Source organism: Zingiber officinale, chromosome 10B, assembly GCF_018446385.1.
Source record: "Zingiber officinale cultivar Zhangliang chromosome 10B, Zo_v1.1, whole genome shotgun sequence".
NCBI lineage: Eukaryota > Viridiplantae > Streptophyta > Magnoliopsida > Zingiberales > Zingiberaceae > Zingiber > Zingiber officinale.
The window spans coordinates 79,806,328-79,819,668 of record NC_056005.1 but is presented as its reverse complement, the minus strand read 5'-3'; the positions used below and the strand labels follow the sequence as shown (position 1 = coordinate 79,819,668).

General features: G+C 38.3%; 1 long non-coding RNA gene across 2 annotated transcripts in view; it reads right to left on the bottom strand.

Annotated features, from left to right (window-relative positions):
- The window catches only part of LOC122028670, a 38,166-nt gene extending 33,169 nt beyond the window's left edge, over positions 1–4,997 (bottom strand). Inside the window, exons 1-3 of one of the 2 annotated variants that reach the window (XR_006124909.1) lie at positions 4,846–4,997; positions 4,634–4,746; positions 4,390–4,520 (exon numbers count right to left, since the gene is read on the bottom strand). This is a non-coding gene — a long non-coding RNA (uncharacterized LOC122028670). Of the gene's footprint in view, positions 1–1,778; positions 4,521–4,633; positions 4,747–4,845 lie in introns of those variants that run through there. The other variant, XR_006124908.1, reaches the window with a different exon arrangement.
- Between the last annotated feature and the right edge of the window lie 8,344 nt (positions 4,998–13,341).

Sequence of the window (13,341 nt, the reverse complement as noted above, 5' to 3'; positions counted from 1 at the left end):
TCCTGATCATTTGGGTGAATAAGGATTTGAAAGAATCCTGAATATCCATCCAAGTAGCAAAAATATTTGTGATTGGCAAGTCTTTCTAGCATTTGGTCAATGAAAGGAAGAGGAAAGTGGTCTTTTCTAGTTTCTTTATTCAATTTCCGGTAGTCGATACACATACATCATCCTGTGACTGTCCTTGTAGGGATAAGTTCATTATTTTCATTTTTCACCACTGTCATTCCTCCTTTCTTAGGAACTACATATATTGGGCTTACCCATTGATTATCTGAGATGGGATAAATTATTCTTGCATCAAGCAATTTGAGCACTTCCTTTCTGACTACTTCCTTCATATTGGGGTTCCGTCTTCTTTGATATTCAACTGAGCTTTCTGATCATCTTCTAACAAAATTCTGTGCATGCATAGAGAAGGACTAATCCCTTTTATATCATCAATTGTATACCCTAGTACCCTTCTGTGCATCTTCAACACTTTGACTCATTTCTGAGTTTCCATTTCATTCAGGCTAGCATTAATTATAACTGGGAAAGAAGAATCTGATCCAAGAAACTCATATCTAAGATTTGATGGTAGGGGCTTAAGCTCAACTTATGGTAACACTATCTTAGGTATTGATGGTCACTGCTCAAGTATCATAATTTCATCATAAATGTCCTCCTTATCATACTCCAAACTTATTTCAATGAAATCTTCTAATAATTGGAAATTAAATTCCTCCATCATCTCTTGGTCTTCATGGTCATTACTCACATCCAATCCGATTGATGAGGTTGAATCTTCTAGCATTCGTGCAAGAGTTCCACCACACCAAGGTGCAAATTCTTCTAATTCATCATGCAACTATTCAAAGTCTTCAAACTGAAAATCGATGTCTTCACAAAGATTTTCTATTTCGGAGATCCTGAACGACGGAATTGCCACACTATCCTCTGACTAATCAATTAGGTTCTTGGCGACCTGGTTAATCAGAGCATAGGCTTCATGCAAACTCTTACACATTAATGAACCTTCGGCAGCTAGATCCAGATGCATTTTACTAGGAAAGGATAGGCCCATATAGAAAATCTGGAAAATCAACCATTCCTCCATACCATGATGTGGACATGACTGAGTTAGGGTGGTATATCTCTCCCATGCTTGACATAATGATTCTCCTTCTCCTTGGTTAAAGTTTAGTATTTGATTCCTCCATAAAATTATCTTCTTTAGACGGAAATACTTATTCAAGAATTCTCTTTCTAAATTACTCCAGTCATTTATGCTCTAAGGTCTCAAAGTATTTAGCCAAGTTTTGGTCGATCCTTTCAAACAGAACAAGAATTCCCCCAAGTTTACGTCTCTAGATTACGTAGGTCACTTGCATAGCATATAATTAGGGAACCCCCATCAAGTCAAGTGATAGACATCCATACATAGAGTGGTTATCCCTCAAGAGGTTATGATCCATATAAAAGGATAGTTACCTTAGATACTCAATGTTAAATAAGTATCCTAAAGTCATGTCAAGCTATATTGGAGCATACACTCAGAAGAGGTAACAATCCATATATCTATTCAATGAAAATTCATATTCATGTTCAACACTAGACACACAGCAATATATTTATTATAGAAATAACATCTACGCATAAAGAAATATAATCTAGATAAATAAATTCATGTTCTTATAGAAAACCTTCTTGAAAGCATTTCATCAAACGGAACAAGTGCGTACAAGCTTCATCAAACACAGAAATCGGTAATTCAATAGAGTTTACAACATCCACATATTACAATTACTCCCTACGTCCTATAACAGCATAAATCTACTCCATAATCAAAAGATATACAATTCAAAGACTCTTAATAACAGAAATCCAAGAGAAGGAAGAGGAAATCTTATCCTTTGATGTCAAGTGAAGCCTTTGGATGCAAATCTTAGTGTGTCGACGAGGCTGGAGCAACAGAATGGACTCGGATCGTCCAGATGATGTATCTGGATGCAAGGATTTGACCTAGATGATCTTCGCCCATCTCTAAACTTCATCTCCTGTGGAGGAGATGAAGTCCCCTCTTATAGAGATGAGGCACGGGGTGGTCGTGCATAAAGACGCGACCAAGGCACACCATGTGCATTTGGCCTTGTCATTTAGCACGGCCAGAACCAAAGTGGTTCTGGTTCAGGGCACCTGGCCGTGCCATATCGCACGGCCAAAGCTAACTCTGGTGTCTTGTCGTACCAAATAGCATGGACAAAACAGAGTCTTCTCTGTTAGCTCTTTTGAGTCATGCCATTTGGCATAGCTGGTTCTTCAAAACTGGGTTTTAGAGGCATGGTCGTGCCTTAAGGCACGATTGTTCTTCAAACCTGGGAATGTGGAACAGGTTGGCTCCTGGTTGTGTCGTTTGGCACTGCTAAAGCCATTTTGCTCTGGTTCTTCTCCTTGGTCATGCCATTTGGCATGACCCTTGTCCTTGCTGCTTCCTTCGCCATCCCTCAGGGCATAGCTAGGCCCAATTTGCATCTGGAATGACTTGGGCACTCCAATCCTTATATTTCTCTCCACGGAGTAAACAAGTGCTAGGTCATGGTCTTCTTCAAATGATGTTCTTTTACGTCTTAAGAATCCTTTTCTGCTCCAAATTGCTCCTAAAAGTGAAAACAAACACCGAGCAGATTTCTCTCCACAGAGTAAACAAGTGCTAGGTCATGGTCTTCTTCAAATGATGTTCTTTTACGTCTTTAGAATCCTTTTCTGTTCCAAATTGCTCCTAAAAGTAAAAACAAACACCGAGCAGATATCTGGACGCAAAATAGTAATTATGCTGAAATATGATAGAAAAATGGTGCAAAACACATAAATCATAAGCAATGAATACAGAAAGTTTGTGTGTTAACAATACAAAATAACATATATAATCTATGAATATTAATACCGATGCTCCACATATCTGCTTCAGTGTTGTATGATCTATGTAGGACTTCAGAAGCAACATAGTATGAACTTCCAACAGTGTCATTTAGCCTTTCATCGGTGACCAAAGGTTCCACTCTTTAATAATAGCATAAAAATGAAACAAAAAGGTAGATCACATGGCACAATTGATTTGGTAGACAAGATGTTCGGAAGTCATGTGGGAAATCCTGTTACTTAGTTCCACTAGTGTTGTATAGTTATATGTTTGCAATTATCTCAGTTCACAAGGAATAAAAAAATAAATTAATACACCAAATGTGACATATTATCACGTTCTCTGATAAAATAAAAAAGACCGAAGTAAATTAATTTCATTGAAGAAATTTCATCTTTAGTTGTGAAGAGAAAATTTTGTTACAACATAGAGAAGAAGACATCAACAACAAATATGGAGTTTAATTAAAAGCAAGAATAAGATATAAGAAGCATCAAGGAAAAATAGTGGACCTCTGGCTTTAGATCACGATGCCCGACACCTCGAAAGTGACAAAAGGCTACCAGGCCCAGCAGTTGTGCAAAATCACCACTTTCAAGAAATACATGACCAAACCATACAAAGAAAATATATTCTTCAAAGTTAGATTGATATTGTCAGTCTCAAGGAGAGGGAATTAATTTATGATGGTGGAAGTGAAAATGGGTATTTTTTTGGTTAATTAATTTGAAATATTAGCATAAGTTGAACATCCATAGAAGATGCAGAATTTGATCAAAGTGCTATAGTCCTAGTGGTTGATCCCACTAATGCAAGGATTTACTAAAGACATGCTATAAAAAGGATCAATTTGCAATTGAAATATCACAAGGAGCCTACTAATTGATCTTACTGATGCTGCGAGAATTTACTAAAGACATGCTATAACGAGCAATTTGCAACTGAAAGTTCACAAGGAGAATGAACACAATTTAGAATATTAATATTTGATGATTTATCAAGAAATGAACCACATAATTTAAATAGTCATCCACGTAGGTGATCTGAAAAGGATAATTTCAGTTAGTTTTATTGACTATCTCTGGGAGTAATCGGTGCGGTCCCATGGAAATTTTTCACCGACCACCAGGATAAATCAGGAAGCGCACGCGGTGGCCAGCCCAGAAGCCCAGCATCCTTTGATTACGCTCCCTATTTGGAGGAAAATTCCTGCAAATACGCCGTAGCTGGGATTCGAACCGCGAGTATCTAGGAGACAACCTAAATATCCTACCGCGACACCATGACCCCGGGGACATCCACGTAGGTGATCTAGCAAGATAGTGTGGTTGTTGATTGATCAAAATTTACATGGTTTGATAAAATTATTCATGTAAATTTAATGTATGTTTGGACTCTTATTTTCTGTTAGCGATGCTCTGAAGGCAGTGTGATTTATTTACTCAAAGCATCAGAAATAGTACAGTAAAAAAATGAAGCCAACATACCTTCATCTTATCATGGTCTTGATCCCAGCTGAACGATGACAGGGTAACATAACTCTTCAAAGAGGCAGCAGCTACCAATGCCTTCTCTAAAGAAGCCTTACCCCTGTTGTCGTCGCAGTCATCACAGACAACTACACATCAACCATCAATTAAACAGATAGTTCCAACAAAATCACAATCGAATGGCACAATACAACATCACAACCAATCCCAGAGACGAAACGTGTAGAGAAGTGAGATTTACCTTGGCTTCGAGGCTACGAATCTCAGAGACGAGAAGGGAGGCAACTTGAGGCCTCTTGGCGATGCTCTGCTGGTGCCTCAGCTCCTCCAGATCCAGTCACAACTATTGCTCATCTGGCATCGAATACAAAACCATAAAGTAATACCATTAATGAAGTCACATAGTGGGTGAGGAGGAGGCATCGAAGAAATACTAGCAGAGAGAGGTGGCACCGGTGAGGAGGAGGCAGAAAAGATGGCTGAAAGTCGAGTTGGCGAGGCCGAAAGTTGAGGCGGGGAGGAGGAAGGCGGTGAAGAGGGCGACGAGTTGGGGCGCGCACGAGAAGGGTTGTGGGAAAGAGGCGGAAAAAAATAAAGATCGTATTCTACTTGAGGGACTTTGCCTTTGACTTTTTGTTATTCTTGAAGCGCATGTAAAGTTGTTTCCTATTTGGTGAAGATGGAAGGTACATCCATGTATGGGTTCAAATTCATGCTTCCTTCGGATTGTTGATAGGGGTGTAATCGAGTCGAGCCGAGTCGAATTTTTGGATATTTGAGTTTGGTTTGTTTATAATCGATCCGAGCTCGAGCTTTTTTTAACGAATATATTCATGGCTCACGAACTTATTCGAGCTTTTATCGAGTCTAAACGAGCTTAATAAATATAAATTATAAATTTAAATATTCATTAAAAACTAAATTATATATTTTAATTTTTTTTTAATATTCTTCTTAAAATTTATAATTTTATTCTAATAAATAAATTTAATATATTTGTCTATATTTTTTATAAGTAGAGTGTAAAATCTATAAATTCAATATCAAAACTATTATTTTTTTTATTTAAAAGTTGATTTATAAGCTTAACGAACATGTTCACGAGCTAACGAGCCGAATATTGTGAAGCTTGAGCTTGGTTTGTTTATCTTAACGAGCCTCATTAAACGAACTCAAACGAATTTTTATCGAATAGAGCTTCAAATAGCTCACGAGCGGCTTGACTCATTTACACCCTTAATTGTTGGACACCAAAGGTATTTAGCCTAATTGACTCAAAGATTAGTAGACCTTTGTATACAGACAAGCTCACTCCAACTAGAGAACGTCTCATATATGCTCAGCTCCTTGTTGAACTGGATGGCAATAGGCAACAATGGGTCCATGCTAGATGAAACCAGTGTTGATCAAGAGATGGCAGCTTGTGCAGAGATGCGACAAGAAAAGATTATGGAAGCATATCAACAACATGTAACCTCAAGTCATGCAGTGGTGGGACATCAGCAGGCCAATGATTAACCACCGGGCTTAGTCGAAACGGAGAGGCGACAAGAAGCTGCACTAAACATGAAAGTAGGAGCACAACTTTCAGGACATGGTAAGCAGGCCGGAATGCATCGTGAGCAAGCAAAGGCAGAGCTGAGGAAGATACATTTTACCTCTGATCCAGTACAGGCTGCGCAGGGAGGTAGCTCGGCAGTGCAGCAGTCAAACTCTGTTGCAGAGCTATTCATTAGCGGATGGTTCACGGCAGAAGAGAATGGATGACAGGAGTACTATGAAGGGATCCTCTTCTTCGGACACTTCCAGTTAGAATGAAAGGGTGGGCAATGCACAAACTGGCTCCTTAACCTCCGCAAGTGGCATTGGATTGGAAACACAGCATGTGCAGCCCGCTGTGTAGGCAAGTGGAAGACAACGATGGATGCGAGCAACCCATGTATTCCATTCATGAAGATTACTTCTTGAAATTATAAGGGGATTTCATAAGCCCCTTAAGCACGGGAGAGTGCATAATCTCAAGTAGAAAGGAAGTCAAGTGATGGTACTACTTGAGACCAATCTCATTGAAGGGACTCTTGATACCATTATGCAACATTGATTCCTAAGTATGAGGACGGTTAATAATTTCAATTTTTCTAACCATGGTCATATTCTACTTCTTTGGGATATGCAACGGGTTGTCTTGGATGTTCTTATGATGACATATCAGTTTATGCATTGTCGTATCCTATGTCGATCATGAGCCAAGTTTCTTGGTCACTTTCATCTATGGCTTGCATTCTATTGTTACCCATCGGTTTTTATGGAATGCTCTCACATAACTAGGGGAAAGCATATTGGAATCTTGGCTACTTATGGGAGATTTCAATTCACTCTTGATAGTCCAAGACGAGGAAGGTGGCAACCGATCACGAATTATGAATTACATGACATAGAGGTCTTTGTCCAAGCTTGTGATCCACTATTACATGACATAGAGGTCTTTGTCCAAGCTTGTGACATAGTGGATCTTCATTCGATTAGATGATGATTGACATGGATGAATTATATGATTTCTTGTAAATTAGATCATGCCTTAGTTAATTCATATTGGCTATTGGTAGATTATGATAGCTTTGCGGAGTTTATGGCCCCGGATGCTTATCCGATCACTCTTACGGTATTGTCTCAACACTCGTCTAGGATCATCACCATAAACGACCTTTCATATTCTATAACATGTGGACCTTGTATGAACAGTTTCAAGGGTTGGTCGCACATTCTTGGGGGGAACCAATCCTTGGTAATGTTCAATTCACTCTCAAGGCCAAGCTCACACGGCTAAAGCCCTAGCTGCAACAACTTGACAAACTACACTTCCACCACATTTTGAAGCAGGCTATACAAGCAAAAGAGGCGTTGGAGGTGGCACAACACACTCTACTATCCGGAGGTGAACCACCTCCTGATTATGGGCTACTAAGGAGGCATGCAGCGATGCTTGCAGAGGCGGAAAAGATGTTCTATCAACAATTAGCTATGTCCATTTACCTCAAGAATAGTGATCGGTGCACTAATTCTTTCATAACCTGGTGAAGCGCAACAACAAACAGAATGTCATGTATCGCTCATCAAACAATCCAGTGAACAACCAACCAGCTTGGAGGATATTGCTGCAGAGTTTGTGGGGTATTTCTAGAATTTATTGGGCCAAAACGTGCATTGCTAACTGTTGGACAGCAGCACCCTTCTATCTGGATAGCGGATCACCTAGGGATGTAAATGAGCCAAGCCGCTCGTGAGTTATTCGAAGCTCGATTCGATAAAAGCTCATTTAATCAGGCTCGTTAAGATAAACAAACCAAGCTCAAGCTTCACAATATTCGGTTCGTTAGCTCGTGAACATGTTCATTAAGCTCATAAATCAACTTTTAAATAAAAAAATAATAATTTTGATATTGAATTTATAAATTTTACACTCTACTTAAGAAAAACATAGACAAATATATTAAATTTATTTATTAGAATAAAATTATAAATTTTAACAAGAATATTATAATTTTTAAAAAATATATAATTTAGTTTTTAATGAATATTTAAATTTATAATTTATATTTATTAAACTCGTTTAGGCTCGATAAAAGCTCGAATAAGCTCGTGAGCCATGAATATATTCATTAAATAAAGCTCGAGCTCGGCTCGATTATAAATGAGTCAAACTCAAACATCCAAGAGTTCGGCTCGGCTCGGCTCGATTACATCCCTAGGCTCACCAGAAGACAAGTAGCAGATCTGATTGCACCAGTTTGCTGAGAGAATACAGGTTGCTTTATATGACATCGAAGGGGATAAAGTCGCAGGTCCGGATGACTACAATGCAAAATTCAATACCTCAACTTGGGAAACCATAGGTCTGGATTTTGTGGCTTCAGTGTAAGAATTTTTTCAGTATAGTCGATTGCTTAAGCAATGGAATCACAAACTGAATGTGTTGGTTCTAAAATTTAATCACGTACTAGAGGTGACTGACTACCGAACAATATTCTACTACACAGTATTCTATAAAGTGATCTCTAAGGTGTTGGTCGACCGGTTATCTATAGTCATGGGCAACTTGATGGATTCTGATGTGGGTAGATTATATACACTTTTATGCATATGTTGACGCACATTTACTTATATTTCATGAACATATTCTATGTTTATTACATCATATTTCATTATAAAGTCATACTCTATTATATTATGTTCGAAGATTTACTCTTTACTTGTTTTGATTGATAGGACGTCATTTGGAGCAAAAATGGAGCAAAGGCGCACATTGGAGCGAACATAGAAAAGATCAGCAACCAGGCCGTGTGAAACTACACGGTCGTGTGTTCTTGCCCGTGGAAGAAGGCCATGACCGTGTGAATCCACACAGCCATGTGAGGTCAACCGAGGCGAAGAAGGACACGATCGTGTGAATCCACAAGGTCGTGTGGCTTTGGCAGAGAAGAAGAAGATTGTGGCCGTGTGAACCTATATGGTCGTGTGGCTCAACCCGAGAGGAAGTCGGGTGAGGCCGTGTGAATTCCACACTGACGTGTGGCGGAGAAGCAGAGGCCATGTCACATGGAAAACAGGGTTGTGCTGAATTCTGGGGAGATTGTAGATTAATCATAAAATGGGCATAACTTTACGCTCGGTTGGAGATACAGGCTATTCTTTATATCGAAATGTAGTTAACTTCAAGATCTACAACTTTTCTTCAGGTTCAACCGAGAGAAAGCAGAGTCTAGCCATGCTAAAAGACATGGTTGTGCCTCCAAACTGCGACCTCAACGGGACCTCCGCCCAGACTGCAGAACAAACTTCGAACCATCATAACTTTAGGATCGGTTGGAGCCAAGTCTCAATACAAATATCATATTGTAGATAATTTCAAGGGATACAACTTTGGTTCTAGGTGAAACACTAGTAAACCAGGTTTAAAGGGTAAGAAACTTGATTTACCGGATCTCTGTAATCCTAATTAATCTGGGTAGTTTGGACGAGGTATAAAAGGGTCAAGAACCCCATTCTTTGACTCATCTTGGGTTTGGGACTTCGTCCCTCTCCTTGGGGAAGAGTTGTCCCCTTAGATGGAAACCCTAGGGCTTTATCCACCTCCATTCCTTGATGATCTGTCCATCTCCGGAGCAAAGAGGCATCTCCAAGACATCGAAAACCTCGGTAGGCATCTCTTCTTCCCCTTCTTCTCACATCAAGGATTGTAAGTATGCTTTACTTTATGTTTTGGAGTTGTTCTCACCTTGCAATGGAGTAGATCTCCCTTTCTAAGATTAGGAAGTATTTGTGATATGATGGAGATGTAAAATTATGTAGATTTGTCATGTTTCTATTCAATGTCTTGTTCATGTTTAATGAAATATGTGTGTGACATATTTATATATCTTTTGCATGTTTGATTAAATGTTTGTGTAGAATTTACTAATCCCATAGGGAGAATGCTTTAGATTGTATGGCCGAGGGGTCCTAGTGACAGGGATAACCCGTTTACGGACGTCTAAGGCATTATCTTGAAAGGAGAAGCAATCCCTCACAAAGAATTAGGGAATTGTACGCAATTGTTATTGAGTAGCTATCTCTATTGTTATTGAGTAGGAGTGTTTTCTTGTGATTTATGACCGAGTTGCTATAGTGACAAGGGTTAATCATTTTCATACTTCATAAGAATCATGTCTATCCAATAGCAAGGGATATTGATCCAAACATCATTGTCGGCTTGACATTGCGAAGGGAAGCCGGTGATGAATCTAACTTCCTATAAGAGCATGAACATAGAGGATAAGAGTTTGGCAATCTATGTAACATCACCTAGTATTTCAATGAGACCAAAATCCTAGAATCACTTCCCAAACCATTTCTCACATACTCTTAGCCTCAACTCCTCTCAAGATCAATTCTATCACTTCTCTCTCTTTCTCTTCCCTCTTCTCATCCTCTCCCTTACCATTCATAAACCACCTCTCGTTTGTCTAGATAATTCACCGTGCATAATTAACTAGTGCTTAATCAACAATCTCTGTGGAATTGATAATATTTTGTATTACTGACAACGTAACCGTGCACTTACAAGTCGTAACAAATTTTTTGCACTGTTGCCGGGGACTGTTCGTATTAACATTGGTAGACTAGCAATTTAGTTAATCTAGATTTGTGAATAGTTTTTATTTTCCCATATTCATAATCCAAAAAATATTGTAATTTGTTTTTCCATATACATAATAAAAAAATGTTGTAATTTGTTTTCCATATAAATAATCCAAAAATATTCTACATTTTCTTTCTTATTTTTAATTCTACATTTTTGTTTTTGTTTACTTCTACATATCTGATGTGGATATGGTTTAGGGGTAGAAGAGTAATTAAAAGGAGAAGGAGGGGCATTTTTGTCAGGACTGTTGGGATCGAAATGTAACTAGAGGGGGGTGAATAGTTCATCGCGATCTCGTGCTTGTCGTTGCTTGCTTCTTGTGATGATGTGCAGTGGAAAATACAAAAACCAACACAACAACGCTAACTCTAGGGATTTACTTGGTATCCACCTCAAGAAGAGGTGACTAGTCCAAGGATCCACACACTCATGCATCCTCCACTATGAAAACACTCCTTTATGGTAACTACCGTAAGCGGAGAAGCCTTACAATCTCACAATACAACAATAAGAAAGAAGCAAAATACAAGTAAATCTTACAAGATTACAATAAAACCCTAACTTCTTCTTCTTGTTGTTGCAACTCGCCTCTTGACTTGGATGTGCCTCCAAGAACCTTCAAGAACTGGCGGTGAGGAAGAAAGGATCGCTCTGTCGAGTTTTTGTGATCGCCCGTGGAGAAGAGATGAAGAACTGCCGAAGAAACGCTCGCCAACGGCTTTATCTGCTCCAACGGTCGAATCCCAATCGATTGGATTGCTCCCAATCGATTGGGGAGGCTTTGGATCGATCGGTCGATCGATCCAGAGCGCCTATGTGCTCTCTGGAATCGCCCTGAATCGATTACCCGATCGATTCAAGGCTTCTCGAGTGATTTCCAGCGCTCCAATCGATCGACTGATCGATTGGAGGTTTCAATCGATCAACTGATCGATTCAGAAGCTTACTGTTCGCTCAGAAACTCTCCCAATCGATTTCCAAATCGATTGGGGAAGTTTTGATCGATTACCCAATCGATCCAGATGTTTTCTGCGCGAAATCATGTCAACCAATCGATTGAGCTATCGATTGAACCCCCCAATCTATTGGCCAATCAATTGGAAAGTAGAAAACTGGATAGAGCTTGAAATTAGCTTTGTTTCATATCCGAGATCATCTCATGCACTACAACAAAAATATTAAAAGACAACGGTTAAAAACCGTTGTCGTAGGCTCTTTAAACCGTTGTAATTAGCAGTGTTGTTAAATGTGCAGTAAAAGACAACGGTTTAAAATCGTTGTTTTTTACCACATTAGACAACAGTCATGCAATGGATTTAAAGCGTTGTCTTTTTAATACCAAAGACAACAGTTCTGCAACATATAAAACCATTGTAATTGCCAGTTTTGCAATAATTTGGATCGCATGCAGATATGCTTATGACAACAAATACAGTACTGTTGTCTTTCTTCCAAATTTAGTTTAAAAACCATTGATCCTTTGCATACTTTTCACAACCGTTAAAAAATTGTTGTCTATATACATTCACAAAACCGTATATACATTCACAAAAATCGTTGTCAACATAATTTTTTTACACACAAACCTGTACAACATATATATATACATTAGCAAAAACCGTTGTCAACATATATACATTAAGTTGTCTTTTATACATCTTGTCTCAACCAAAAACTGGTACAACATATATGTACATTCACTTAAGTTTATAAACTTCTACAATTACTACAAGCTATCCCAACATTACCACAAGTTCATGACCATCACAAAAGATGAGACCACAAAATTAAGTTTATCATACCACAACCATGCAAATTAACTTGTCCTTTTCTGAATAGATCAAGTGATCAGGATGTGCAACAATCTTCACGTACTGGTCCTTTTTCTGCATACAGAATTTCATAAACTTAGCTTGCAAACCCAGCTTTATCCCTTTTCTGAAAATAAAATATAGTTAAAGCCATAGAAAAAAAGTAGAAACATGCATGTATAAACTGATAATTGAAACAGATAATCTAATAAACCACTACAAACTAAAGTGATAATTGAAACAAACACGCTCCAAAAGTAGAAAACTTATCAACATATATAAACAATTATAAACTTGCAGTTTTGCATCTTGAACCATGTACAGTCAAGCAAGTGAGCATGAAAAAAGTTGATGAATATTATATAAACTTGACATTATATCTTGAACCATGTATTATGTGAAAGCAGCTAGAATAGCTAACAGCAGCAACAGAAAGATGAAATCATAGAGGATCGAAGTCATGTACCTTATGTCTCAACATTACAACAGTAACACTCTAGTAAGATCTCAAAGCTTGAGGATGTATAGTTTGCATAAAAACCACAAAAACTCTCAAAGCAGTATACGGAACTAGTTTCAACATTATTTCTATAAAAAAGCCAGAACAAACTAATCCATTAAACCATCTAAACTGTTAATCACTTTATGCAATCCATAATATGATTTTCTAAACTGATAATCACTACCACCTAAACTGAAACTCTTTACTGAAACTCTTCACTGAGACAAGACTTGAAATGAGGGTGCAATTATACAAGTAGAATTTCATCCTTAAGAAATCAACTTGACTATATCTGCAGTTGGAGAAGGGAAGAGATGAAATCAGATTTGAAGATTGGTAATGGTACATAGCTTCACCAATGCAATAAGTGGCATATCTTGAGTTAGATCTCATCATCATGTTAATTCTAGACAGAATGGATCTTATTCCTCCATCAAACTCGATGCAAATCTATA